This window comes from Aricia agestis, chromosome 11 (assembly GCF_905147365.1).
Source record: "Aricia agestis chromosome 11, ilAriAges1.1, whole genome shotgun sequence".
In the NCBI taxonomy this organism is placed as follows: Eukaryota; Metazoa; Arthropoda; class Insecta; order Lepidoptera; family Lycaenidae; genus Aricia; species Aricia agestis.
The window spans coordinates 15,169,520-15,174,790 of record NC_056416.1 but is presented as its reverse complement, the minus strand read 5'-3'; the positions used below and the strand labels follow the sequence as shown (position 1 = coordinate 15,174,790).

The 5,271-nt window shown below is 35.8% G+C and overlaps 1 long non-coding RNA gene across 2 annotated transcripts; it reads right to left on the bottom strand.

Moving 5' to 3' along the window:
• Positions 1-887: 887 nt before the first annotated feature.
• Positions 888-2,049, bottom strand: LOC121731739. Of its 2 annotated transcripts, none has more exons than XR_006036278.1 (4): positions 1,851-2,049; positions 1,554-1,771; positions 1,248-1,325; positions 888-1,029 (listed from the first exon to the last, which is right to left on the bottom strand). It is a non-coding gene; the product is annotated as an uncharacterized LOC121731739 (long non-coding RNA). The 2 variants fall into 2 exon arrangements; XR_006036277.1 differs by having other exon boundaries at positions 1,569-1,771.
• Between the last annotated feature and the right edge of the window lie 3,222 nt (positions 2,050-5,271).

Here is a 5,271-nt window from a genome sequence, read left to right as displayed (position 1 = left end):
TTGTCTGGGGTCTGCGATACATACGATGGAGGTGCTACAAGCTCTTATGAATAATGTTAATTTCTTTATTAGGCTGGTTTTACAGTCACGCGTTTCGGCAGCGCCGTCGGAGCGCCGCGCGTTCGAAGGTGTATGGGGGTAGTAGTAGCGTTTTAAAGTCGCGCGCTTGAGCAGCGTCGTTCGTCCATACGTTTGTTACAGCTTCGAACGCGCGCGCTCCAACGGCGCTGCGAAACGCTCTACTATAAAACCAGCCTTAGTGTTTTATCCTGATGTTTTAAATATCAATATTGTAAATATTAACATGTAGGTACTATAAGTATATTAAAATAAAAATACAACTATTATTTTTATTACAAATTGATTTAATACTTACAAAGTAAAGTTTTTATCAATTATGTACCTACTTATGTAAATTTATCAATATCACTCAATTCCTTCAGTATAGTCTATAACTCTATATACTTAGTCTTTAAAGTTGTTACTTTGCATTTGTTAATAATTAACAATTATAGTAACTCTATTAATAGCTGTATTCTGTTTAGTATTCCTAATAATCAATTACATATATTTTAATACTAATGTGGGTTTCTGAACCAAAAACAAAATTACATTCAAATTATTAAAGGTTTTTTATTGTATTCTCACTAAAATATGTTTTGTTAACAGTTAATAATTATTATCAGTACCTACATATCAGTTATATAATGTTATAAAATGTCAATTTACAAAATAAAGAAATAAAGTACATACAAAGTGAGATTTTTTATTTAATATAAACCCCAAACTATAGGTAACACTGTATATGACAACTTTTATTATAATTTTAATATGACAAAGTATAATATGTAGTTTCACACAGTCATCTATTTTAACACAAAGTTTTTCATTTTAAAATGATTTTAACAATAATAAATATTTGTTATAACTAATAAGACAAGTCAAATATTGTTGATTCAGCAGCACTCCGTAGTTTGTCATCGGTATGGTACTTTGAATCAGACAGCCCAGCTTCCATGAAATCCATATCTGCAAAATAAAGTTAATTTAATAAAAAATACTTATTTTTTTGTATAGTTTAAAACTTATTTAAAATTTACTGTAAGAAACAACTACTTCCACAGAAATCATCCGATAATATTGTATTGGATGGTTTGGCTTTTCAGCCTCACTGTATAAAGTCACTAATAAAAATATAGGTATTAAGTTTATGTTTTTAATAAGTTAGATAGAAATTGTATACTTACAGAGTATAATAAAAGCAATATTATTCAAATTACTCGTAGTTGAAGCAGACGGCCCAGTTTCAATGAAATCCATAATATCTGCAAAATAAAGTTATTTTAAGAAAAAATATTTACTTCTGCCTATAATTCAACACTAATGTAAAATTTACTGTAAGGAACAACTACTTTCACAGAAATCATCCAATAATATTGTATTGGATGGTTTGGCATTTCAGCCTCACTATATAAACTCACTTATCTAATAAAAATATAGGTAATTATTAAGATTATGTTTTTAATAGGTTAGTTAGAAATTGTAGAACTTACCTACTTAGTACTTACAGAGTATAATAAAATTCTATGTTCACCATCACCAAATACTAGTGCTCTGCGATGAAAGCCAAGACTTCATTGTCGACTTTGTTTATTGGTAAACCATATCATCATCTTTGATTACCAGCAGCATCAGCAGGCCCCAAAGTACCACCTCTGTTAGCCATAGCTTCATCTTGCTATTGCTTTTAACTTTTAAGGTCAGCCCAGTACTACAAAAATAGAAAAGTGTTATGAAAAGGCAAAAAAGGGATAAGTAACATCAGGAAAGTACAAATTAAGGATGCTTACCTTTTTCTATTGTTCTCAAGATTTTGTTGATCTAGATTCTAGAGCTTTAGGCTCATGGGCAAGATTATTCTACGGTTTTCAACATTTTCTTTTCAGATTGACCCAAGATCTACTCCTTTGGCTATTTCACAAGGAAATCCAGCTAATACATTGGTGAAATACCAAAGATTTTACATTTTAAAGTATTGTACTTGTATAATCTCGCTCACTTGTTATTTTGTTCACGAAACAATCACAACTAAAGCGAACGCAGAGCACTTTTGTATACATTAGAAACGTGAACACTTGTAAACATTGTCGAAGTTTGTTTGATTTGACATTCCAATAATAGTTCCTTTGATTGCTACTAAATTGTTTTTGGCGCTAGTGTACTCGCAAAAGTGCATTGAAACGATAAGCGAGCGATCCGCGAGCGATCGCTTACATGATACCATTTTTTTTTATACCCAGCAATCGATCGCGCGATCATCGCGCGATTTTTGCTGATGGTTTGTTAATCGCTATTTTTACGTGATAGCCTTGCCGTTTTGTTTCGTTGTCAATATAATCCTAAATTATGATGATTTCTGGTGGCCCAAGAGCCTTATTCTATAGGTTTATATGTCGAAACTGATGAAATAGTAGATAATATAATAGTTGCACCCGCAACTCCATTGTGTAGAAATAATTTTATCGCGCGGGACAATTTTTTGCAAGATGAAAAATAGCCTATGTCATTTCCCGGGGTTCGAAGCGGTTTAAGAGTGAGGTAACAGATAGACACAGTTTCGAATATGTGGGGGTTTTGCTAATGATGCCAAATGTGTTCCCGAGCATATGATTTTTATTTATTGTCCCACATAAGATTGATATTATAAAGGTGCACGCGCGGTGCTTACTGATTATGAACGCGTACTGACGGTAAAATGCATTGTTAAGTGAAAAATGCTACGGTGTGATTTATGACACCGTACAGAATACATACTACTATTATAAATGCAAAAGTATGTTTGTCTGTCTGTCTGTCTGTCCGTCTGTCCGTCTGTCTGTCCGTTACATCTTCACGCTCAAACCGCTGAACCGATTTTGCTCAAAGGTATAATAATAGCTCCCACACCGGTTTCGGTGACGGTGGCCGGTTTCATTGAAACCAGGCCAGCTATGCAGGAGCAATTTTATAGTGCCCAAGTGTGTGCTCAGTACACAAGAGCACTCTCTATTCCTTTACTCTCATAACCCAGTGGGACGGCAGACCGACACGACCGGCGAGAGATCAGGCGCAGGACTGACTTTTTACATGCCCATCCGATAGATCATCTTACTTGTCAGACAATCAGGTGATCAGCCTGCATTGTCCTAACCAAACTTGGAAATAACATGTTTCCAACGCGGGAATCGAACCCACGACCTCCGAAGAGCCGCGCTCTGTACCACTAGATCACGGAGGCGTCAAAGGTATGGAGATACTTTGAGTCCCGAGGAAGGACATAGGATACTTTTTATCCCGGAAAAATGTACGGTTCTTACGCGATAAACGAATTTTGGCGCTACGGAGTTGCGGGCAGCATCTTGTTAACAATATTAATATGGGTTTATGGATTTATCGAGAAACTTGTCAACCTGAAATCTAATAATGTGGGATATGCGGCAACGATTTATCTCGAGTGTTCGATGTTGTTTGATAAAATCCACTGCAATATCCGATGCGGTTTGGCAATTATACCACAAATTATCGCAGCCAGGGTATTCGGGACTTAATGGCTCATGTAATAAAGTAAAGTATCGATCGGTAGCCGGTGGCTATTTACTACAATAAACCATTTAAATTTACCTTTCGCCGGCTGGATTACTTGCGGGCCACTAAACACTTTAAGAAATGGCGTTTTAGACAACTGCTGAAATATTTTGATTTTTTTTTAAGTCCTGTTGTATATTTATTCATATAACCAGGGGGGTGAGCAAAAATCTTTTCGTTTTCGCTTCGTTATACAAGGTGTAACAAAAACAAGTGATAATACTTTAGGGTGTGTATGTGTTCCTTATAGAGAGTTCACTGTGAAAGTAGCAGCTCTGAAAGACCAAATTTCTTTTTCACTTTTGTATGGGGAAACTCGTAACGTTCGGGCGCTTGCCCATACAAAAGTGAAAAAGTTGTTTGGTCTTTCAGCGCTGCTACTTTCACAGTGAACTCTCTATAAGGAAAACATACACACCCTAAAGTATTATCACTTGTTTTTGTTACACCCTGTAGAATCGCTGATGAAAATGTATGGAATTGACATAAGCGTTCGTTAATATGACGTTGACGTTCGACTCGTCTTGTGTCAGTTGCATACATTTTCGTCTAAATGATCAAAAGTTTCGGCTAAATGACCTGATTTCTCAATTCCCAGGCTTCAAATTATCTTCAAAACAAATTTTAGCAAAATCGGTTCAGCGGTTTAGGCGTGAAGAGGTAACAGACAGACAGAAACACTTTTGCATTATTTAGTTTTAGTATGGAATTTCTTCATATAGTCCTGTCGTCAATATTAATTAAAAAAATAAGAGCTGGGATCTGTTTCTTTGGAGATACAAATTATTATCTCTTATATATAAAATTCTCGTGACAAAATGTTAGGCCGCGTACTCCTCCGAAACGGCTTTACTGATTTTAACCAAATTTTATATGCATATTCAGTGGGTCTGAGAACCGGCTACTGGGTACTTTACTAACATTGATAAGTGCATTTGTTGAATAAATAATAGTAAATTATTACAACTCGAGACTGACGGCGACCATTGTTTGTGCGACGGGATAGCGGTAGATGTTGCCATGTTGACATACTTATTTAGTCACTTCAATAAAATAATACGGGCGAAATACTTTAATTATGGCAAAGAGACGTTTGCCGGGACAGCTAGTAGTTACTATAAATCTACTGATGTGAAAAAGTTTCTTAAAAGAGTTTGTGTTAGCAGTTTTTGCTACGCAAAGAAACGATTATTTGCCGATGATCGATTACCCAAAAGGTAAAAGTTTTAAGATAATAATATTATTTACTCAATTGTGTTCAGAGAAAACAGAAAGTAAACATATCAGATCGCCCGAGGGACCCCACAGCCGGAAATGTGATTTTAGGCCCTTTCTGTACATTAACCGTCAAAAAAGTAACAAAGTTGATATACTGTTTTTAACAGTCACTTTGACATAGGTTGGTTGAAACAAGGATAGTTTGTTTTTGGTTTACAACAATATAGGTCAATACTGAGTGGTATAATTATTGTGATGCATCTTATAATAGCTCCCACACCGGTTTCGGTGACGGTGGCCGGTTTCATTGAAACCAGGCCAGCTACGCAGGAGTAATCTTATAGTGCCCAAGTGTGTGCGCAGTACACAAGAGCACTCGCTATTCCTTTACTCTCATAACCTAGTGGGACGGAAGACCGACACGACCGG